At 42.4% G+C, this 23,599-nt stretch overlaps 18 non-coding genes across 18 annotated transcripts; all 18 read left to right on the top strand.

Annotated features, from left to right (window-relative positions):
• Positions 1-917: 917 nt before the first annotated feature.
• On the top strand, positions 918-1,000 carry trnal-cag (transfer RNA leucine (anticodon CAG)). Its single transcript has one exon. It is a non-coding gene; the product is annotated as a tRNA-Leu (tRNA).
• A 295-nt stretch (positions 1,001-1,295) lies between these two features.
• trnas-aga (transfer RNA serine (anticodon AGA)) lies at positions 1,296-1,377 on the top strand. The gene has a single exon. It is a non-coding gene; the product is annotated as a tRNA-Ser (tRNA).
• A 1,330-nt stretch (positions 1,378-2,707) lies between these two features.
• trnal-cag (transfer RNA leucine (anticodon CAG)) lies at positions 2,708-2,790 on the top strand. Its single transcript has one exon. It is a non-coding gene; the product is annotated as a tRNA-Leu (tRNA).
• A 295-nt stretch (positions 2,791-3,085) lies between these two features.
• On the top strand, positions 3,086-3,167 carry trnas-aga (transfer RNA serine (anticodon AGA)). Its single transcript has one exon. It is a non-coding gene; the product is annotated as a tRNA-Ser (tRNA).
• A 1,330-nt stretch (positions 3,168-4,497) lies between these two features.
• Positions 4,498-4,580, top strand: trnal-cag (transfer RNA leucine (anticodon CAG)). The gene has a single exon. It is a non-coding gene; the product is annotated as a tRNA-Leu (tRNA).
• Positions 4,581-4,875: 295 nt separating this feature from the next.
• On the top strand, positions 4,876-4,957 carry trnas-aga (transfer RNA serine (anticodon AGA)). Its single transcript has one exon. It is a non-coding gene; the product is annotated as a tRNA-Ser (tRNA).
• A 1,330-nt stretch (positions 4,958-6,287) lies between these two features.
• On the top strand, positions 6,288-6,370 carry trnal-cag (transfer RNA leucine (anticodon CAG)). The gene has a single exon. It is a non-coding gene; the product is annotated as a tRNA-Leu (tRNA).
• Positions 6,371-6,665: 295 nt separating this feature from the next.
• Positions 6,666-6,747, top strand: trnas-aga (transfer RNA serine (anticodon AGA)). The gene has a single exon. It is a non-coding gene; the product is annotated as a tRNA-Ser (tRNA).
• Positions 6,748-8,077: 1,330 nt separating this feature from the next.
• Positions 8,078-8,160, top strand: trnal-cag (transfer RNA leucine (anticodon CAG)). The gene has a single exon. It is a non-coding gene; the product is annotated as a tRNA-Leu (tRNA).
• A 295-nt stretch (positions 8,161-8,455) lies between these two features.
• On the top strand, positions 8,456-8,537 carry trnas-aga (transfer RNA serine (anticodon AGA)). Its single transcript has one exon. It is a non-coding gene; the product is annotated as a tRNA-Ser (tRNA).
• A 1,330-nt stretch (positions 8,538-9,867) lies between these two features.
• On the top strand, positions 9,868-9,950 carry trnal-cag (transfer RNA leucine (anticodon CAG)). Its single transcript has one exon. It is a non-coding gene; the product is annotated as a tRNA-Leu (tRNA).
• A 295-nt stretch (positions 9,951-10,245) lies between these two features.
• trnas-aga (transfer RNA serine (anticodon AGA)) lies at positions 10,246-10,327 on the top strand. Its single transcript has one exon. It is a non-coding gene; the product is annotated as a tRNA-Ser (tRNA).
• A 1,330-nt stretch (positions 10,328-11,657) lies between these two features.
• Positions 11,658-11,740, top strand: trnal-cag (transfer RNA leucine (anticodon CAG)). Its single transcript has one exon. It is a non-coding gene; the product is annotated as a tRNA-Leu (tRNA).
• A 295-nt stretch (positions 11,741-12,035) lies between these two features.
• trnas-aga (transfer RNA serine (anticodon AGA)) lies at positions 12,036-12,117 on the top strand. Its single transcript has one exon. It is a non-coding gene; the product is annotated as a tRNA-Ser (tRNA).
• A 1,330-nt stretch (positions 12,118-13,447) lies between these two features.
• trnal-cag (transfer RNA leucine (anticodon CAG)) lies at positions 13,448-13,530 on the top strand. Its single transcript has one exon. It is a non-coding gene; the product is annotated as a tRNA-Leu (tRNA).
• Positions 13,531-13,825: 295 nt separating this feature from the next.
• trnas-aga (transfer RNA serine (anticodon AGA)) lies at positions 13,826-13,907 on the top strand. The gene has a single exon. It is a non-coding gene; the product is annotated as a tRNA-Ser (tRNA).
• A 1,330-nt stretch (positions 13,908-15,237) lies between these two features.
• On the top strand, positions 15,238-15,320 carry trnal-cag (transfer RNA leucine (anticodon CAG)). The gene has a single exon. It is a non-coding gene; the product is annotated as a tRNA-Leu (tRNA).
• Positions 15,321-15,615: 295 nt separating this feature from the next.
• trnas-aga (transfer RNA serine (anticodon AGA)) lies at positions 15,616-15,697 on the top strand. Its single transcript has one exon. It is a non-coding gene; the product is annotated as a tRNA-Ser (tRNA).
• The last annotated feature ends 7,902 nt before the right edge of the window (positions 15,698-23,599 follow it).

Here is a 23,599-nt window from a genome sequence, read left to right as displayed (position 1 = left end):
TTCTGAAGACACTTTTATAGTCTGCAGGGTAATCGAACTCGCCGCATCTAAAGTCAAGCCACACGTCATAGGTGAGATGCCTTGTTAAACCCGAAAAATATAATAAAAACACGATTGCGTTGAAAATAACCATTAAGCCATTCAGGTCGCAGTCTCCCCTGGAGGCGTGTGTTCGACATCCACTTCTGACAACTCTTTAGCGCCTGCATGTCATGCTGCTTTGTTGAAAACCAGTTGATAAATAAATGACTTACGGTAATGGAAATAACACCTAGTTAATATGACTAGTGAATAACTATCGTATTTGTAACATTCTGCAAAAACAGCTAGTTGATGAGAGGCTGAAAGAGAATTGCAAGAATCGCGCAATTTCCCAAACAGGCAAATAACAAAAGGCATCTCGGAAGGCACAACTCGTCGGTCGTTGTCAGTGGATTGTATTGGCGGGAAGAACAAAAATATAGTCTTCAGGATGATCGAAGTCGCCGCATCTAAAGTCAAGCCACAGGTCACAGGTGAGCTGCCTTGTTAAACCCTAAAAATAAATAAAAACAAGATTGCGCTGCAAATACCCATTAAGCCATTTGTTAAGATTTCCCCCATGTGGACCTGTTGTCACTCTTACCCTGATGGTTGCTGATACTTCCAGACACCTTTTCGGTCTTATCTGAGCAATTTGATCATTTATATCAGAATGTCCATATTCTGAGGCCACTTTAGCGCTCAATCAATGACGATTTTCTACGCGTTTCCCATTGAAGGCCATATTGAGGTTAAATCAATGACTGGAGCTTGTAATTGATCAAAACAAATGACTATTGAAAGTGCAAGTCAGTATCGTGCATTTACTGGTCTTTATTTACTGGTCATTTACTGGTCTTCTACTCTTTAACCCGAAACCCAGTTACTGTCCAGCAGTCAGGATGGCCGAGCGGTCTAAGGCGCTGCGTTCAGGTCGCAGTCTCCCCTGGAGGCGTGGGTTCAAATCCCACTTCTGACAGTTGTTTAGCGCCTCTCGCGCAGGAGTCATGCTGCTTTGCAGTAATAATCAGAAGATGAAATAACAACTTCACACAGTGAAATAACAATTAGTAAATTATCCCTCTCAACCTTCTGGAGCTGGACAAAGAAAATAAGAAAAAGCAGTACTTAATAACAACTGAATGAGGGGAACATTTCATGAAGTTAATGCATTATAGTGACTTACTACATTATCCTTCAGTTATTAAATTATCTTTTGCTCTAGGCTATGCCTGCCGGGCCCTTCACTTCTAACAAACAATTCGACTGTCACAGTTGTCGTGGCCGAGTGGTTAAGGCGATGGACTAGAAATCCATTGGGATCTTCCCGCGCAGGTTCGAATCCTGCCGACAACGAAAATACATTTTTTGACCCCTCCGGAGGTGGAAGTTTATTCGTGTTTCATATACCAATCACATCCTCTCAGATCTCCACAAGTACATAGGGATCAGGTGTCCATTTGGGATAGGACTGCAGGCCATCTATCTCACCTCACACATTTACACACCTGGTTATCCATCCTTCTAGCTCTATAGGCAACAGTAGCATAGGTTACAGGTTTGTGGGCAAGCCACAGATTTCAGGTGAGATCCCATGATACACTCAAAAATACAACAACAGGATTCTCATGAATAACCATTAAGCCTTTTGCTAAGATTTCCCCCATTTTGACATGTGGACCTGTTGTCACTCTTACCCTGACGGATTGCTCCAGACACTTTTTTGGTCCTATCTGAGGGATTTTTATATTCATGTCAAAATGGCCATATTCTGAAGACACTTTTATAGTCTGCAGGGTAATCGAACTCGCCGCATCTAAAGTCAAGCCACACGTCATAGGTGAGATGCCTTGTTAAACCCGAAAAATATAATAAAAACACGATTGCGTTGAAAATAACCATTAAGCCATTCAGGTCGCAGTCTCCCCTGGAGGCGTGTGTTCGACATCCACTTCTGACAACTCTTTAGCGCCTGCATGTCATGCTGCTTTGTTGAAAACCAGTTGATAAATAAATGACTTACGGTAATGGAAATAACACCTAGTTAATATGACTAGTGAATAACTATCGTATTTGTAACATTCTGCAAAAACAGCTAGTTGATGAGAGGCTGAAAGAGAATTGCAAGAATCGCGCAATTTCCCAAACAGGCAAATAACAAAAGGCATCTCGGAAGGCACAACTCGTCGGTCGTTGTCAGTGGATTGTATTGGCGGGAAGAACAAAAATATAGTCTTCAGGATGATCGAAGTCGCCGCATCTAAAGTCAAGCCACAGGTCACAGGTGAGCTGCCTTGTTAAACCCTAAAAATAAATAAAAACAAGATTGCGCTGCAAATACCCATTAAGCCATTTGTTAAGATTTCCCCCATGTGGACCTGTTGTCACTCTTACCCTGATGGTTGCTGATACTTCCAGACACCTTTTCGGTCTTATCTGAGCAATTTGATCATTTATATCAGAATGTCCATATTCTGAGGCCACTTTAGCGCTCAATCAATGACGATTTTCTACGCGTTTCCCATTGAAGGCCATATTGAGGTTAAATCAATGACTGGAGCTTGTAATTGATCAAAACAAATGACTATTGAAAGTGCAAGTCAGTATCGTGCATTTACTGGTCTTTATTTACTGGTCATTTACTGGTCTTCTACTCTTTAACCCGAAACCCAGTTACTGTCCAGCAGTCAGGATGGCCGAGCGGTCTAAGGCGCTGCGTTCAGGTCGCAGTCTCCCCTGGAGGCGTGGGTTCAAATCCCACTTCTGACAGTTGTTTAGCGCCTCTCGCGCAGGAGTCATGCTGCTTTGCAGTAATAATCAGAAGATGAAATAACAACTTCACACAGTGAAATAACAATTAGTAAATTATCCCTCTCAACCTTCTGGAGCTGGACAAAGAAAATAAGAAAAAGCAGTACTTAATAACAACTGAATGAGGGGAACATTTCATGAAGTTAATGCATTATAGTGACTTACTACATTATCCTTCAGTTATTAAATTATCTTTTGCTCTAGGCTATGCCTGCCGGGCCCTTCACTTCTAACAAACAATTCGACTGTCACAGTTGTCGTGGCCGAGTGGTTAAGGCGATGGACTAGAAATCCATTGGGATCTTCCCGCGCAGGTTCGAATCCTGCCGACAACGAAAATACATTTTTTGACCCCTCCGGAGGTGGAAGTTTATTCGTGTTTCATATACCAATCACATCCTCTCAGATCTCCACAAGTACATAGGGATCAGGTGTCCATTTGGGATAGGACTGCAGGCCATCTATCTCACCTCACACATTTACACACCTGGTTATCCATCCTTCTAGCTCTATAGGCAACAGTAGCATAGGTTACAGGTTTGTGGGCAAGCCACAGATTTCAGGTGAGATCCCATGATACACTCAAAAATACAACAACAGGATTCTCATGAATAACCATTAAGCCTTTTGCTAAGATTTCCCCCATTTTGACATGTGGACCTGTTGTCACTCTTACCCTGACGGATTGCTCCAGACACTTTTTTGGTCCTATCTGAGGGATTTTTATATTCATGTCAAAATGGCCATATTCTGAAGACACTTTTATAGTCTGCAGGGTAATCGAACTCGCCGCATCTAAAGTCAAGCCACACGTCATAGGTGAGATGCCTTGTTAAACCCGAAAAATATAATAAAAACACGATTGCGTTGAAAATAACCATTAAGCCATTCAGGTCGCAGTCTCCCCTGGAGGCGTGTGTTCGACATCCACTTCTGACAACTCTTTAGCGCCTGCATGTCATGCTGCTTTGTTGAAAACCAGTTGATAAATAAATGACTTACGGTAATGGAAATAACACCTAGTTAATATGACTAGTGAATAACTATCGTATTTGTAACATTCTGCAAAAACAGCTAGTTGATGAGAGGCTGAAAGAGAATTGCAAGAATCGCGCAATTTCCCAAACAGGCAAATAACAAAAGGCATCTCGGAAGGCACAACTCGTCGGTCGTTGTCAGTGGATTGTATTGGCGGGAAGAACAAAAATATAGTCTTCAGGATGATCGAAGTCGCCGCATCTAAAGTCAAGCCACAGGTCACAGGTGAGCTGCCTTGTTAAACCCTAAAAATAAATAAAAACAAGATTGCGCTGCAAATACCCATTAAGCCATTTGTTAAGATTTCCCCCATGTGGACCTGTTGTCACTCTTACCCTGATGGTTGCTGATACTTCCAGACACCTTTTCGGTCTTATCTGAGCAATTTGATCATTTATATCAGAATGTCCATATTCTGAGGCCACTTTAGCGCTCAATCAATGACGATTTTCTACGCGTTTCCCATTGAAGGCCATATTGAGGTTAAATCAATGACTGGAGCTTGTAATTGATCAAAACAAATGACTATTGAAAGTGCAAGTCAGTATCGTGCATTTACTGGTCTTTATTTACTGGTCATTTACTGGTCTTCTACTCTTTAACCCGAAACCCAGTTACTGTCCAGCAGTCAGGATGGCCGAGCGGTCTAAGGCGCTGCGTTCAGGTCGCAGTCTCCCCTGGAGGCGTGGGTTCAAATCCCACTTCTGACAGTTGTTTAGCGCCTCTCGCGCAGGAGTCATGCTGCTTTGCAGTAATAATCAGAAGATGAAATAACAACTTCACACAGTGAAATAACAATTAGTAAATTATCCCTCTCAACCTTCTGGAGCTGGACAAAGAAAATAAGAAAAAGCAGTACTTAATAACAACTGAATGAGGGGAACATTTCATGAAGTTAATGCATTATAGTGACTTACTACATTATCCTTCAGTTATTAAATTATCTTTTGCTCTAGGCTATGCCTGCCGGGCCCTTCACTTCTAACAAACAATTCGACTGTCACAGTTGTCGTGGCCGAGTGGTTAAGGCGATGGACTAGAAATCCATTGGGATCTTCCCGCGCAGGTTCGAATCCTGCCGACAACGAAAATACATTTTTTGACCCCTCCGGAGGTGGAAGTTTATTCGTGTTTCATATACCAATCACATCCTCTCAGATCTCCACAAGTACATAGGGATCAGGTGTCCATTTGGGATAGGACTGCAGGCCATCTATCTCACCTCACACATTTACACACCTGGTTATCCATCCTTCTAGCTCTATAGGCAACAGTAGCATAGGTTACAGGTTTGTGGGCAAGCCACAGATTTCAGGTGAGATCCCATGATACACTCAAAAATACAACAACAGGATTCTCATGAATAACCATTAAGCCTTTTGCTAAGATTTCCCCCATTTTGACATGTGGACCTGTTGTCACTCTTACCCTGACGGATTGCTCCAGACACTTTTTTGGTCCTATCTGAGGGATTTTTATATTCATGTCAAAATGGCCATATTCTGAAGACACTTTTATAGTCTGCAGGGTAATCGAACTCGCCGCATCTAAAGTCAAGCCACACGTCATAGGTGAGATGCCTTGTTAAACCCGAAAAATATAATAAAAACACGATTGCGTTGAAAATAACCATTAAGCCATTCAGGTCGCAGTCTCCCCTGGAGGCGTGTGTTCGACATCCACTTCTGACAACTCTTTAGCGCCTGCATGTCATGCTGCTTTGTTGAAAACCAGTTGATAAATAAATGACTTACGGTAATGGAAATAACACCTAGTTAATATGACTAGTGAATAACTATCGTATTTGTAACATTCTGCAAAAACAGCTAGTTGATGAGAGGCTGAAAGAGAATTGCAAGAATCGCGCAATTTCCCAAACAGGCAAATAACAAAAGGCATCTCGGAAGGCACAACTCGTCGGTCGTTGTCAGTGGATTGTATTGGCGGGAAGAACAAAAATATAGTCTTCAGGATGATCGAAGTCGCCGCATCTAAAGTCAAGCCACAGGTCACAGGTGAGCTGCCTTGTTAAACCCTAAAAATAAATAAAAACAAGATTGCGCTGCAAATACCCATTAAGCCATTTGTTAAGATTTCCCCCATGTGGACCTGTTGTCACTCTTACCCTGATGGTTGCTGATACTTCCAGACACCTTTTCGGTCTTATCTGAGCAATTTGATCATTTATATCAGAATGTCCATATTCTGAGGCCACTTTAGCGCTCAATCAATGACGATTTTCTACGCGTTTCCCATTGAAGGCCATATTGAGGTTAAATCAATGACTGGAGCTTGTAATTGATCAAAACAAATGACTATTGAAAGTGCAAGTCAGTATCGTGCATTTACTGGTCTTTATTTACTGGTCATTTACTGGTCTTCTACTCTTTAACCCGAAACCCAGTTACTGTCCAGCAGTCAGGATGGCCGAGCGGTCTAAGGCGCTGCGTTCAGGTCGCAGTCTCCCCTGGAGGCGTGGGTTCAAATCCCACTTCTGACAGTTGTTTAGCGCCTCTCGCGCAGGAGTCATGCTGCTTTGCAGTAATAATCAGAAGATGAAATAACAACTTCACACAGTGAAATAACAATTAGTAAATTATCCCTCTCAACCTTCTGGAGCTGGACAAAGAAAATAAGAAAAAGCAGTACTTAATAACAACTGAATGAGGGGAACATTTCATGAAGTTAATGCATTATAGTGACTTACTACATTATCCTTCAGTTATTAAATTATCTTTTGCTCTAGGCTATGCCTGCCGGGCCCTTCACTTCTAACAAACAATTCGACTGTCACAGTTGTCGTGGCCGAGTGGTTAAGGCGATGGACTAGAAATCCATTGGGATCTTCCCGCGCAGGTTCGAATCCTGCCGACAACGAAAATACATTTTTTGACCCCTCCGGAGGTGGAAGTTTATTCGTGTTTCATATACCAATCACATCCTCTCAGATCTCCACAAGTACATAGGGATCAGGTGTCCATTTGGGATAGGACTGCAGGCCATCTATCTCACCTCACACATTTACACACCTGGTTATCCATCCTTCTAGCTCTATAGGCAACAGTAGCATAGGTTACAGGTTTGTGGGCAAGCCACAGATTTCAGGTGAGATCCCATGATACACTCAAAAATACAACAACAGGATTCTCATGAATAACCATTAAGCCTTTTGCTAAGATTTCCCCCATTTTGACATGTGGACCTGTTGTCACTCTTACCCTGACGGATTGCTCCAGACACTTTTTTGGTCCTATCTGAGGGATTTTTATATTCATGTCAAAATGGCCATATTCTGAAGACACTTTTATAGTCTGCAGGGTAATCGAACTCGCCGCATCTAAAGTCAAGCCACACGTCATAGGTGAGATGCCTTGTTAAACCCGAAAAATATAATAAAAACACGATTGCGTTGAAAATAACCATTAAGCCATTCAGGTCGCAGTCTCCCCTGGAGGCGTGTGTTCGACATCCACTTCTGACAACTCTTTAGCGCCTGCATGTCATGCTGCTTTGTTGAAAACCAGTTGATAAATAAATGACTTACGGTAATGGAAATAACACCTAGTTAATATGACTAGTGAATAACTATCGTATTTGTAACATTCTGCAAAAACAGCTAGTTGATGAGAGGCTGAAAGAGAATTGCAAGAATCGCGCAATTTCCCAAACAGGCAAATAACAAAAGGCATCTCGGAAGGCACAACTCGTCGGTCGTTGTCAGTGGATTGTATTGGCGGGAAGAACAAAAATATAGTCTTCAGGATGATCGAAGTCGCCGCATCTAAAGTCAAGCCACAGGTCACAGGTGAGCTGCCTTGTTAAACCCTAAAAATAAATAAAAACAAGATTGCGCTGCAAATACCCATTAAGCCATTTGTTAAGATTTCCCCCATGTGGACCTGTTGTCACTCTTACCCTGATGGTTGCTGATACTTCCAGACACCTTTTCGGTCTTATCTGAGCAATTTGATCATTTATATCAGAATGTCCATATTCTGAGGCCACTTTAGCGCTCAATCAATGACGATTTTCTACGCGTTTCCCATTGAAGGCCATATTGAGGTTAAATCAATGACTGGAGCTTGTAATTGATCAAAACAAATGACTATTGAAAGTGCAAGTCAGTATCGTGCATTTACTGGTCTTTATTTACTGGTCATTTACTGGTCTTCTACTCTTTAACCCGAAACCCAGTTACTGTCCAGCAGTCAGGATGGCCGAGCGGTCTAAGGCGCTGCGTTCAGGTCGCAGTCTCCCCTGGAGGCGTGGGTTCAAATCCCACTTCTGACAGTTGTTTAGCGCCTCTCGCGCAGGAGTCATGCTGCTTTGCAGTAATAATCAGAAGATGAAATAACAACTTCACACAGTGAAATAACAATTAGTAAATTATCCCTCTCAACCTTCTGGAGCTGGACAAAGAAAATAAGAAAAAGCAGTACTTAATAACAACTGAATGAGGGGAACATTTCATGAAGTTAATGCATTATAGTGACTTACTACATTATCCTTCAGTTATTAAATTATCTTTTGCTCTAGGCTATGCCTGCCGGGCCCTTCACTTCTAACAAACAATTCGACTGTCACAGTTGTCGTGGCCGAGTGGTTAAGGCGATGGACTAGAAATCCATTGGGATCTTCCCGCGCAGGTTCGAATCCTGCCGACAACGAAAATACATTTTTTGACCCCTCCGGAGGTGGAAGTTTATTCGTGTTTCATATACCAATCACATCCTCTCAGATCTCCACAAGTACATAGGGATCAGGTGTCCATTTGGGATAGGACTGCAGGCCATCTATCTCACCTCACACATTTACACACCTGGTTATCCATCCTTCTAGCTCTATAGGCAACAGTAGCATAGGTTACAGGTTTGTGGGCAAGCCACAGATTTCAGGTGAGATCCCATGATACACTCAAAAATACAACAACAGGATTCTCATGAATAACCATTAAGCCTTTTGCTAAGATTTCCCCCATTTTGACATGTGGACCTGTTGTCACTCTTACCCTGACGGATTGCTCCAGACACTTTTTTGGTCCTATCTGAGGGATTTTTATATTCATGTCAAAATGGCCATATTCTGAAGACACTTTTATAGTCTGCAGGGTAATCGAACTCGCCGCATCTAAAGTCAAGCCACACGTCATAGGTGAGATGCCTTGTTAAACCCGAAAAATATAATAAAAACACGATTGCGTTGAAAATAACCATTAAGCCATTCAGGTCGCAGTCTCCCCTGGAGGCGTGTGTTCGACATCCACTTCTGACAACTCTTTAGCGCCTGCATGTCATGCTGCTTTGTTGAAAACCAGTTGATAAATAAATGACTTACGGTAATGGAAATAACACCTAGTTAATATGACTAGTGAATAACTATCGTATTTGTAACATTCTGCAAAAACAGCTAGTTGATGAGAGGCTGAAAGAGAATTGCAAGAATCGCGCAATTTCCCAAACAGGCAAATAACAAAAGGCATCTCGGAAGGCACAACTCGTCGGTCGTTGTCAGTGGATTGTATTGGCGGGAAGAACAAAAATATAGTCTTCAGGATGATCGAAGTCGCCGCATCTAAAGTCAAGCCACAGGTCACAGGTGAGCTGCCTTGTTAAACCCTAAAAATAAATAAAAACAAGATTGCGCTGCAAATACCCATTAAGCCATTTGTTAAGATTTCCCCCATGTGGACCTGTTGTCACTCTTACCCTGATGGTTGCTGATACTTCCAGACACCTTTTCGGTCTTATCTGAGCAATTTGATCATTTATATCAGAATGTCCATATTCTGAGGCCACTTTAGCGCTCAATCAATGACGATTTTCTACGCGTTTCCCATTGAAGGCCATATTGAGGTTAAATCAATGACTGGAGCTTGTAATTGATAAAAACAAATGACTATTGAAAGTGCAAGTCAGTATCGTGCATTTACTGGTCTTTATTTACTGGTCATTTACTGGTCTTCTACTCTTTAACCCGAAACCCAGTTACTGTCCAGCAGTCAGGATGGCCGAGCGGTCTAAGGCGCTGCGTTCAGGTCGCAGTCTCCCCTGGAGGCGTGGGTTCAAATCCCACTTCTGACAGTTGTTTAGCGCCTCTCGCGCAGGAGTCATGCTGCTTTGCAGTAATAATCAGAAGATGAAATAACAACTTCACACAGTGAAATAACAATTAGTAAATTATCCCTCTCAACCTTCTGGAGCTGGACAAAGAAAATAAGAAAAAGCAGTACTTAATAACAACTGAATGAGGGGAACATTTCATGAAGTTAATGCATTATAGTGACTTACTACATTATCCTTCAGTTATTAAATTATCTTTTGCTCTAGGCTATGCCTGCCGGGCCCTTCACTTCTAACAAACAATTCGACTGTCACAGTTGTCGTGGCCGAGTGGTTAAGGCGATGGACTAGAAATCCATTGGGATCTTCCCGCGCAGTTTCGAATCCTGCCGACAACGAAAATACATTTTTTGACCCCTCCGGAGGTGGAAGTTTATTCGTGTTTCATATACCAATCACATCCTCTCAGATCTCCACAAGTACATAGGGATCAGGTGTCCATTTGGGATAGGACTGCAGGCCATCTATCTCACCTCACACATTTACACACCTGGTTATCCATCCTTCTAGCTCTATAGGCAACAGTAGCATAGGTTACAGGTTTGTGGGCAAGCCACAGATTTCAGGTGAGATCCCATGATACACTCAAAAATACAACAACAGGATTCTCATGAATAACCATTAAGCCTTTTGCTAAGATTTCCCCCATTTTGACATGTGGACCTGTTGTCACTCTTACCCTGACGGATTGCTCCAGACACTTTTTTGGTCCTATCTGAGGGATTTTTATATTCATGTCAAAATGGCCATATTCTGAAGACACTTTTATAGTCTGCAGGGTAATCGAACTCGCCGCATCTAAAGTCAAGCCACACGTCATAGGTGAGATGCCTTGTTAAACCCGAAAAATATAATAAAAACACGATTGCGTTGAAAATAACCATTAAGCCATTCAGGTCGCAGTCTCCCCTGGAGGCGTGTGTTCGACATCCACTTCTGACAACTCTTTAGCGCCTGCATGTCATGCTGCTTTGTTGAAAACCAGTTGATAAATAAATGACTTACGGTAATGGAAATAACACCTAGTTAATATGACTAGTGAATAACTATCGTATTTGTAACATTCTGCAAAAACAGCTAGTTGATGAGAGGCTGAAAGAGAATTGCAAGAATCGCGCAATTTCCCAAACAGGCAAATAACAAAAGGCATCTCGGAAGGCACAACTCGTCGGTCGTTGTCAGTGGATTGTATTGGCGGGAAGAACAAAAATATAGTCTTCAGGATGATCGAAGTCGCCGCATCTAAAGTCAAGCCACAGGTCACAGGTGAGCTGCCTTGTTAAACCCTAAAAATAAATAAAAACAAGATTGCGCTGCAAATACCCATTAAGCCATTTGTTAAGATTTCCCCCATGTGGACCTGTTGTCACTCTTACCCTGATGGTTGCTGATACTTCCAGACACCTTTTCGGTCTTATCTGAGCAATTTGATCATTTATATCAGAATGTCCATATTCTGAGGCCACTTTAGCGCTCAATCAATGACGATTTTCTACGCGTTTCCCATTGAAGGCCATATTGAGGTTAAATCAATGACTGGAGCTTGTAATTGATAAAAACAAATGACTATTGAAAGTGCAAGTCAGTATCGTGCATTTACTGGTCTTTATTTACTGGTCATTTACTGGTCTTCTACTCTTTAACCCGAAACCCAGTTACTGTCCAGCAGTCAGGATGGCCGAGCGGTCTAAGGCGCTGCGTTCAGGTCGCAGTCTCCCCTGGAGGCGTGGGTTCAAATCCCACTTCTGACAGTTGTTTAGCGCCTCTCGCGCAGGAGTCATGCTGCTTTGCAGTAATAATCAGAAGATGAAATAACAACTTCACACAGTGAAATAACAATTAGTAAATTATCCCTCTCAACCTTCTGGAGCTGGACAAAGAAAATAAGAAAAAGCAGTACTTAATAACAACTGAATGAGGGGAACATTTCATGAAGTTAATGCATTATAGTGACTTACTACATTATCCTTCAGTTATTAAATTATCTTTTGCTCTAGGCTATGCCTGCCGGGCCCTTCACTTCTAACAAACAATTCGACTGTCACAGTTGTCGTGGCCGAGTGGTTAAGGCGATGGACTAGAAATCCATTGGGATCTTCCCGCGCAGTTTCGAATCCTGCCGACAACGAAAATACATTTTTTGACCCCTCCGGAGGTGGAAGTTTATTCGTGTTTCATATACCAATCACATCCTCTCAGATCTCCACAAGTACATAGGGATCAGGTGTCCATTTGGGATAGGACTGCAGGCCATCTATCTCACCTCACACATTTACACACCTGGTTATCCATCCTTCTAGCTCTATAGGCAACAGTAGCATAGGTTACAGGTTTGTGGGCAAGCCACAGATTTCAGGTGAGATCCCATGATACACTCAAAAATACAACAACAGGATTCTCATGAATAACCATTAAGCCTTTTGCTAAGATTTCCCCCATTTTGACATGTGGACCTGTTGTCACTCTTACCCTGACGGATTGCTCCAGACACTTTTTTGGTCCTATCTGAGGGATTTTTATATTCATGTCAAAATGGCCATATTCTGAAGACACTTTTATAGTCTGCAGGGTAATCGAACTCGCCGCATCTAAAGTCAAGCCACACGTCATAGGTGAGATGCCTTGTTAAACCCGAAAAATATAATAAAAACACGATTGCGTTGAAAATAACCATTAAGCCATTCAGGTCGCAGTCTCCCCTGGAGGCGTGTGTTCGACATCCACTTCTGACAACTCTTTAGCGCCTGCATGTCATGCTGCTTTGTTGAAAACCAGTTGATAAATAAATGACTTACGGTAATGGAAATAACACCTAGTTAATATGACTAGTGAATAACTATCGTATTTGTAACATTCTGCAAAAACAGCTAGTTGATGAGAGGCTGAAAGAGAATTGCAAGAATCGCGCAATTTCCCAAACAGGCAAATAACAAAAGGCATCTCGGAAGGCACAACTCGTCGGTCGTTGTCAGTGGATTGTATTGGCGGGAAGAACAAAAATATAGTCTTCAGGATGATCGAAGTCGCCGCATCTAAAGTCAAGCCACAGGTCACAGGTGAGCTGCCTTGTTAAACCCTAAAAATAAATAAAAACAAGATTGCGCTGCAAATACCCATTAAGCCATTTGTTAAGATTTCCCCCATGTGGACCTGTTGTCACTCTTACCCTGATGGTTGCTGATACTTCCAGACACCTTTTCGGTCTTATCTGAGCAATTTGATCATTTATATCAGAATGTCCATATTCTGAGGCCACTTTAGCGCTCAATCAATGACGATTTTCTACGCGTTTCCCATTGAAGGCCATATTGAGGTTAAATCAATGACTGGAGCTTGTAATTGATCAAAACAAATGACTATTGAAAGTGCAAGTCAGTATCGTGCATTTACTGGTCTTTATTTACTGGTCATTTACTGGTCTTCTACTCTTTAACCCGAAACCCAGTTACTGTCCAGCAGTCAGGATGGCCGAGCGGTCTAAGGCGCTGCGTTCAGGTCGCAGTCTCCCCTGGAGGCGTGGGTTCAAATCCCACTTCTGACAGTTGTTTAGCGCCTCTCGCGCAGGAGTCATGCTGCTTTGCAGTAATAATCAGAAGATGAAATAACAACTTCACACAGTGAAATAACAATTAGTAAATTATCCCTCTCAACCTTCTGGAGCTGGACAAAGAAAATAAGAAAAAGCAGTACTTAATAACAACTGAATGAGGGGAACATTTCATGAAGTTAATGCATTATAGTGACTTACTACATTATCCTTCAGTTATTAAATTATCTTTTGCTCTAGGCTATGCCTGCCGGGCCCTTCACTTCTAACAAACAATTCGACTGTCACAGTTGTCGTGGCCGAGTGGTTAAGGCGATGGACTAGAAATCCATTGGGATCTTCCCGCGCAGTTTCGAATCCTGCCGACAACGAAAATACATTTTTTGACCCCTCCGGAGGTGGAAGTTTATTCGTGTTTCATATACCAATCACATCCTCTCAGATCTCCACAAGTACATAGGGATCAGGTGTCCATTTGGGATAGGACTGCAGGCCATCTATCTCACCTCACACATTTACACACCTGGTTATCCATCCTTCTAGCTCTATAGGCAACAGTAGCATAGGTTACAGGTTTGTGGGCAAGCCACAGATTTCAGGTGAGATCCCATGATACACTCAAAAATACAACAACAGGATTCTCATGAATAACCATTAAGCCTTTTGCTAAGATTTCCCCCATTTTGACATGTGGACCTGTTGTCACTCTTACCCTGACGGATTGCTCCAGACACTTTTTTGGTCCTATCTGAGGGATTTTTATATTCATGTCAAAATGGCCATATTCTGAAGACACTTTTATAGTCTGCAGGGTAATCGAACTCGCCGCATCTAAAGTCAAGCCACACGTCATAGGTGAGATGCCTTGTTAAACCCGAAAAATATAATAAAAACACGATTGCGTTGAAAATAACCATTAAGCCATTCAGGTCGCAGTCTCCCCTGGAGGCGTGTGTTCGACATCCACTTCTGACAACTCTTTAGCGCCTGCATGTCATGCTGCTTTGTTGAAAACCAGTTGATAAATAAATGACTTACGGTAATGGAAATAACACCTAGTTAATATGACTAGTGAATAACTATCGTATTTGTAACATTCTGCAAAAACAGCTAGTTGATGAGAGGCTGAAAGAGAATTGCAAGAATCGCGCAATTTCCCAAACAGGCAAATAACAAAAGGCATCTCGGAAGGCACAACTCGTCGGTCGTTGTCAGTGGATTGTATTGGCGGGAAGAACAAAAATATAGTCTTCAGGATGATCGAAGTCGCCGCATCTAAAGTCAAGCCACAGGTCACAGGTGAGCTGCCTTGTTAAACCCTAAAAATAAATAAAAACAAGATTGCGCTGCAAATACCCATTAAGCCATTTGTTAAGATTTCCCCCATGTGGACCTGTTGTCACTCTTACCCTGATGGTTGCTGATACTTCCAGACACCTTTTCGGTCTTATCTGAGCAATTTGATCATTTATATCAGAATGTCCATATTCTGAGGCCACTTTAGCGCTCAATCAATGACGATTTTCTACGCGTTTCCCATTGAAGGCCATATTGAGGTTAAATCAATGACTGGAGCTTGTAATTGATAAAAACAAATGACTATTGAAAGTGCAAGTCAGTATCGTGCATTTACTGGTCTTTATTTACTGGTCATTTACTGGTCTTCTACTCTTTAACCCGAAACCCAGTTACTGTCCAGCAGTCAGGATGGCCGAGCGGTCTAAGGCGCTGCGTTCAGGTCGCAGTCTCCCCTGGAGGCGTGGGTTCAAATCCCACTTCTGACAGTTGTTTAGCGCCTCTCGCGCAGGATTCATGCTGCTTTGCAGTAATAATCAGAAGATGAAATAACAACTTCACACAGTGAAATAACAATTAGTAAATTATCCCTCTCAACCTTCTGGAGCTGGACAAAGAAAATAAGAAAAAGCAGTACTTAATAACAACTGAATGAGGGGAACATTTCATGAAGTTAATGCATTATAGTGACTTACTACATTATCCTTCAGTTATTAAATTATCTTTTGCTCTAGGCTATGCCTGCCGGGCCCTTCACTTCTAACAAACAATTCGACTGTCACAGTTGTCGTGGCCGAGTGGTTAAGGCGATGGACTAGAAATCCATTGGGATCTTCCCGCGCAGTTTCGAATCCTGCCGACAATGAAAATACATTTTTTGACCCCTCCGGAGGTGGAAGTTTATTCGTGTTTCATATACCAATCACATCCTCTCAGATCTCCACAAGTACATAGGGATCAGGTGTCCATTTGGGATAGGACTGCAGGCCATCTATCTCACCTCACACATTTACACACCTGGTTATCCATCCTTCTAGCTCTATAGGCAACAGTAGCATAGGTTACAGGTTTGTGGGCAAGCCACAGATTTCAGGTGAGATCCCATGATACACTCAAAAATACAACAACAGGATTCTCATGAATAACCATTAAGCCTTTTGCTAAGATTTCCCCCATTTTGACATGTGGACCTGTTGTCACTCTTACCCTGACGGATTGCTCCAGACACTTTTTTGGTCCTATCTGAGGGATTTTTATATTCATGTCAAAATGGCCATATTCTGAAGACACTTTTATAGTCTGCAGGGTAATCGAACTCGCCGCATCTAAAGTCAAGCCACACGTCATAGGTGAGATGCCTTGTTAAACCCGAAAAGAGAGATTAAAGTAGATGTGACGTGTCAAAATTTGATTGATGACCCTATGTGAACTCTATGTGAACTCTATGTGAACCCTATGTAGTGATGACGTGTGCATGTCTTCTGGTCAGGCAAGCCTGGTTAGGTGGGGGCTATGGGGTGAGTAAGGGTCCATTTGACAGGCCGTTAATGATTGATGACCCAAGCCTGATTTATGACCCTATGTAATGATTTATGACCCTATGTCATGTAGAAGGGTGCATGCCCAGGGGGGTTGGTGGGGTTGAGTAAGTGACCATGTGTCAGGTCAACCTGTTACTGTTTCTCACGGTTTGGGTTGGTTAATGCCCCTTATAAAGCCGCTGAACAATTCCTGTTTAAGAGTGCACAAGATCTTAAGAATAACCATGGAATTTGGGATCGGTACCAAAGAAGTGATGACGGTAACAACTGAAGCAGGCCCTCGGGTTGCCCATAGAGCAAGGGCAAAGTATCAACCAGCAATATATGATGCGCCAAAAAAACGTTTTTTAAATGTGTATAGAACCCAAATACCGCCAGCAAATGCTCTGACAGATCAAGTGTTGATGTCTAATGGCCAGCAGTGGGGGTATCGGTTTGATTACCTGGCCTGTAGAGTGACCCTCTATACGGTAGATGAAGGAGAAGAATATACAGACCAGACTGTAGGCTTGGAATATGGTGTTGAAGACTGGTCGGTTTTTCGCAAGGTTGTGTGTCCTGAACTGAGCCTTATCACCAAGGGGTATAGTGTGTTCACGGGCCACGAGACCCGTTGGGAAGGTACCCCAGACTCCTCAGGACAAATATTTCACAGGGTGAAAATACAAAGACAGAATGGCCGACCGTGCGGCAGCGTGGAGTTCTATATCGGCACCGAGGCAATCCGAAACCACAACCTTAGGGGTGGTGGCCTGACTGGGGATACCCGACTGCGTCTGCTTATTCCTTTTAAGAGTTGGGATGTACTGGAATTGAAAATGTTGCAACCGTTGGATGCTCTCTTTGTACAGAGCCAACAGCGTCAGAGCCTTGTTCATTTAAAGAAGTGCATAATATATACGAATCGTAAAGATTACGATGCAAAAGAGCCTCAAGAAGATACAGCGTCAGAAGAAAACTAAGTAAGCGGATGCTTTAACCCCGCCCCCCCAGATACCCAATGGCCTTGTTCTACAATAAAAAGAAAAAAGCAGCCAGTTCTTCATTTCAGCATACACCATGGATCTCCAGACCATCTACGAGGAAGCCACTACGTCATGGGGGCCCGACACTAAAGACTCTATGCCACGAAGCCCTACACTCTACGCACCCCTGGCAAGACCCGTGACACCCCCGACATTTACCCAGCCTGAGGATGTGTTTGATGGGGTGGCCAGTACTATTTTTGTGGATACAATCAAGGCCTCTGTAGCTACACTTTTAAACGTGGTGATTGGCGAATATATACGAGAAAAATGCATCGGCTGTGAGATCAATCATCCCAGCCAGCGTCGTCATCCTTGCCTCTACGACCCTCCTAGATACTACTTTTTCAATCATTTTGAGGAGCTGGTGAAAAGACTGTGGTCCTGCCGTTTTATACCAGCGCTGGTCATCGCCCTGGAGTCTATGGGTATTGTGCCGTCTATCCCTAGAGTTTACGGGGTAACCGAAGCCTTCCTACATGAACTGAAGGAGGCCATCTTCATCCATGAGAAACTCAAAGAAATCCGACACACCCTGGTGGACGACAACAAATACAGGGAAGCTGTGGTGGCTGATGTGATGCTTTTCTGGCTCAATAAATCCCAAGAGACCGAGTGACATTTTGTTTATTTAGAGCTATGGGTAACTATGTGTCTACGATGTTTGAGCGAATAAATACCTTTTTTCTTTTGAGAGACCTTACAAATGTTATGCATCAAATTATTGAAAATAAAGTGAACAAGGGATCGTTCTACACGACACACAATACCTGGGCTAATGTAGAGCGTTTGTTAAAAATGGAGCAAATCATGAAACATGTCCGACATACGGGCGAGAGTTTACAATGGTCACATATGGTATCAAGGCTTGTTGAGGATTCTGAAGAACTAGAAATAACTTTGGCTAAGATTTTACATTATTTGTTTGAACCACCCTTTAATGTGAATGTGTATCATATTTGTTGTTTATATACTTATATATCAGACGTGTGTGTTTTAAAAATTCAGCGAAACAAACCTGTAAATCTAAACAATATATACAGGGTGTTGCATGCTGTGATTGTTGAGAAAACGGGGACTTGTATCTTGCAACAAATCCTGAATTGTCTGTATACGTAATAATTGTTGCATTCTTAAAATAAAAATTCACAAACTGAAATGTTGTCGTTATATGAAAGTGGCTCATTACAGTTATTGTACCTCAGAGAGGCAAGAAGGATGGCTGAGCAGCTGTTGAAAAACATATATTATAATCCCTCTAACCCCGGGTCTTATGGGGGTAAAGAGCGTTTACAGAGAGCTATAGTCGAAGAAACAGGTAGTCTGTTAAGCGATGCTAAAGTGAATGAATGGTTATCAGAGCAAGATGCCTACACTCTACATAAACCTGTAAGAAAACATTTTCCAAGAAATAGAGTTTTTTCTACGCATCCATTATCACAATTTCAGGCGGATCTATGTGACATGCAGTCCCTTGCCGATAAAAATGATGGAAATCGCTACATGCTAACGGTTATAGATATTTTCTCTAAATTAGCCTATGTAAGGGTGTTAAAAAATAAGAGCGGGGCAGAGGTGACCAGGGCCTTTGAATCGATCTTGAAGGCAGGAGGCGCACCCAAGAAAGTGCAGACGGATGGCGGAAAAGAATTTTTTAATAAAACATTTCAGAAGCTAATGAATAAGTATAATATAGTACATTTTGCTACAGGCTCTGATTTGAAAGCTTCGGTTGTGGAACGCTTTAATAGGACTTTGAAAGAGCGGATGTGGCGATATTTTACAGCTCACAACACCAACCGATATACAGACATAGTTCAGGATTTAGTAAACGGGTACAACCACAGCTACCATAAGACTATACGTATGAAGCCCTCGGAGGTCTCTTCGGAAAACTCTTTTCAAGTCTTTAAAAATATGTATGGTTTGTTCCCACTTCGCCGTAAGAAAAAAATGACTTTTAAATTCCTAGTGGGTGACTTGGTGCGTATATCAAAGTTGAGGGGTGTTTTCGACAAAAAATACGAACAAGGCTTTAGCTCGGAGTTGTTTACCGTTACCGAATGTCTGCCACGCATTCCGCCGGTCTACAAATTAAAAGATTATGACGGGGATCTTATAGAGGGATCTTTTTATGAGAAGGAATTACAGAAGGTCCAGTTGGGTAAAGACAAAGTCTTTCACGTGGAGGAGATTCTAGATCAGAAGAGAGAAAAGGGTAAAAAATGGTTACTGGTCCGCTGGAAAAACTGGCCTCAAAAGTTCAACAGTTGGGTATTGGAGCAGGATGTGGTGGAGGCAACGGGGATTAATTTAAACCCCTAGTCATGATAACTAGCGCATCATTCGCGTGTACACAGTTGGGCATCATGGAACACAGCGGCTTCTACCTGACTCTCCCCAGTAATGCGTCGGCACAGATATATCGTAATAATCAGAGTTCGAAGTATACAACCAATTTTCCAAAGCCTATAGAGTTATCAGAGGCTTGGGAAGTAGGTCTCAGCGAGATTACATACCCCCATAGTTGGTATAATATCAAAGCTAAGGACCGTGATTTTTATTGCAAAAGGTTCTCGGAACCTGCGAAACTTATTAAGCTTAAAAAAGGTTTCTATAGAACCGTCGACAGGATCGTCTCAGAGTTGAATGAACACCTAACCCTGAACAAGATGGAAATATTCCTATTCTACAATCCAATCCATAAAAGGATACAAATCTCAGGGCCTGCTAACGGAGGTATAAAGACCAGCGGTAATTTATCCTACATGTTGGGGATGGGTCCCAATAAATGGACGTATGTGAACGATAAATTATTCCCATTCCCTGCGGATATACATGCAGGCTTTTACAACATATTTGTCTATACCGACATCATAACCTATCAAAGGGTCGGAGACAGCTGTGTGCCCCTCCTGCGAACAGTTCATATAGACGGCAAGGATGGGGACATCGTCACTGTCAATTATGACAAGCCGCACTACGTACATGTCAGCAAGAACTATATTGAAAACATTCTGGTTGAGCTTAAAACGGATCAGAACGAAAACATTGAATTTACTTATGGTAAAACGATTGTAAAACTCCACTTTAGACCCACCAAAACCTCTCTACATATATAATAGCTGTATTATATTTATAAACATAATACAAATAAAAGTGTTATGGAGCACCATCAGCTCGACCCTAACCGTTATGTTTCATACTATGTGGATCAAGTGGGTAATGGACTACCAGGATATCATGGAGCGCCGACAATGTATGGTTCGGGGATAGGAGGTATATTCCGTAACCTCTTCAGGATGGTTTTACCGTTTATGAAGAGAGGCTTCAGCATAGCCAAACCACATTTAAAATCAGCGGCTAAAAATATAGTAAGTGAGGTTGTAGCCAATGCTATGACCCGAAGGGCGTCACCAGAGGTGGAGCATCAAGAAGGCTCGGGGCTTATGATATTGTCTCGAAGGCCAAAAAAGAGACCCCCTGGTTTAAGGCGTAGGCCGGCACCTAAAAAGCGGCGGTTAACTGTTAAAAGAACCTCAGTAAGTCAAAGACGGGGTAAAGTGAGGAGGTCTGTACCAAAACAGGCTAAAAGAATACTAGGAAGTATTTTCTAAAAGAATAAGTGACATGGCTCTTTTACATCGAATGTCCTCTGAAGCTATAAAGACAGAACTCGATCTTTTCACGGCACCGTTAACGCAGCATTCAATAGATAGATCCAGTTATGTGGAGATAGCCCCTCTCTCTGCTATTACCGATAACGGGCCTATCGAATTTTTCATACCAGGCCATGGTGACAACTATCTGGACCTCAACAACACCTTGGTGCATTTACGTCTAAAAGTGACCAAAAGAGATGGGTCTAATATTGCAGGCGATGCCAAAGTGAGTCTCATTAATTACCCCTTGGCCACCATTTTCTCCCAAGTTGATGTGACTTTGGGTGAACGCCTAATCAGTCAAAGCAGCGCTACATACCCTTATAGAGCCATCATGGAGTGTTTACTAAACTACTCCGAAGACACTCTCAAAACCCAATTTAGCGCCGGGCTGTTTAGCAAGGATACTGCAGGAGCCTCTATGGAATCGACAGACCCTTCCACCGGTGCAAACAAAGGACTAGCGGCACGAGCTCGCTACTGCGCCGAATCTCGAGAGTTTCATTTGCTAGGCCCTATACACTCTGACATTTTCTTTCAAGAACGGTTACTCTTAAATTCGGTTGATTTAAGATTAAAATTAACCAGGGCCAAGGATGATTTTTGCCTGATGTCTCCCCAAGACGGGGATTTTAGTTTGAAAGTGTTGGGGGCAACCCTTTTTATTAAAAAAGTATCTGTATCTCCGGCCGTGCGCCTGGGTCACTCACATGCTTTGATGAAAGGAAATGCCCTTTACCCTCTCCAAAGAATTACCATGAAAACCTTTAGCATACCTGTGGGCAGTAGAATCTGCAGTCAAGAAAACCTATTTCTAGGCCCTTTACCTAGATATGTGGTTATAGGTCTGGTTGATCACGCCTCTAATACGGGCAGTTTAGATAAAAAACCCTTTAATTTTCAGCACTTCAATGCAGAGTATGTAGCGCTCTGTCAGGACGGACGTCAGGTTCCGGCGAAGGCTTTCCAACCACAATTTAATAACAACATATCTGTGCGAGAATTTTACAATCTATTCCTGGCTACAGGGCGACATCTAAAAGATCTCTCTTTACCTATTGACAGAAATGATTTTGCAGAGGGTTACACATTGTATGCTTTCAATTTATCACCTGATGATGACACCTCAGGAAATCTGTCTGTGGTGTCCCAAGGTAACCTCAGGCTGGAAATGCGTTTCCGTACACCTTTAGCCTGTACAGTTAGCATGATTGTTTACGCATGCTCTGATTCAATCTTGGAAGTGAATGCCCGAAGACAGGTCTTAGTGGATTATTATTAAGGACCTTTGAACAAAGACATGAATACCCAAGAGTTGGACGGGCTCATGAGCCGCTTGATTGGAAAACAATTTTGTGGAGTGTTGGCTTGTGATGAATTACCTATTGAGATATGGCCTGAGAGGCCTGCAATGTTTATTGTCAATACCCATCCTAAACACATGCCTGGTGAACATTGGCTAGCTATGACATTAGAACAGGAAGGTGGACGAAAAATCTCAACTTTTTTTGATTCCTATGGCTTTCCCCCCGGTTTTTCACATTTCCCTAAATCTATTAAAGATTTTTTGACCCTAAACGGTACAAAGATCTACTACAACATCAAACAAGTGCAAGATAACCTTTCCACTACATGCGGTCACCACTGTGTATTTTACCTGTGCCAAAGAGCCCGGGGAGTTTCTTTTGAAGATGTTATGTCTCTTTATAAGGATGATTTAAGAAGTAATGATAACCTTGTATCTTGTTTTGTTAGAAAATATCAAAAGTGTTCAAATGTGTGTCCTTTAAGAACGCGTAATCAAGGCGTATGCTCACGTCATATGTTTCAAGAATGCCACAAATGTTAACTTGCTTATTTTTCAAATAAAAAATTTATTGAATTTAATCATAGTCATTCAAAAGTCATTTTCAAAAGTCTAACCACGCCGAGAGATCGGGTTTAGGAAAAGGTCCTGAAACGTTCATGGGAGTAAATGAGTTAGCATCATCGCTTTCATAGGGGGACGGTGTCGTTGGGGCATCTTTAGGGGTGCTGTATCTCGTTGAAGGCTTTTGTTTTAAAGCTTGAATCTGTTGACGAAGCTTATGGTTGGGTACACCGGAGAGGGGGATGTTGAGGATTGCCAGGGCCTTAAGAAACTGACGCCAGCCGGGAGGCCTTCGGTCATCAGCAACCTTGTGGGCAGCCGTGGTACTTTTAAGCAAGTCCTGCATATGGGACCCCCTAACCACAGAGCCCTGAAGGATAAACTCTCCAGAGTCGTTCCAAGCAGCTATCCCCTTTGAGTCTTTTATCTTGTTCATAATGTATTTAACATTCTTCCTGTTACGTAAAGGCACATGTGTCAGTAGGTCATGCATAACTTTATCTTCAAATGGCATTTGAGCTTCACCCGACATATTATCTCCACTAGGTAAGATCGCCGGTACAGGCCTTACAGGGGCATGGCTATCGTTAGGTTCGACATCTGTTAAAGGGTCCGGTAGGGAAAGGGTTAAATGGTTAGTCTCTCTCTCCCCTTGCTTTACCCGAGTCA

This window comes from Salvelinus fontinalis, unplaced genomic scaffold (assembly GCF_029448725.1).
Source record: "Salvelinus fontinalis isolate EN_2023a unplaced genomic scaffold, ASM2944872v1 scaffold_1603, whole genome shotgun sequence".
NCBI classification, from domain to species: domain Eukaryota; kingdom Metazoa; phylum Chordata; class Actinopteri; order Salmoniformes; family Salmonidae; genus Salvelinus; species Salvelinus fontinalis.
Note: the sequence above shows the minus strand (reverse complement) of the source record. Positions and strands in the feature narration are given on the sequence as shown.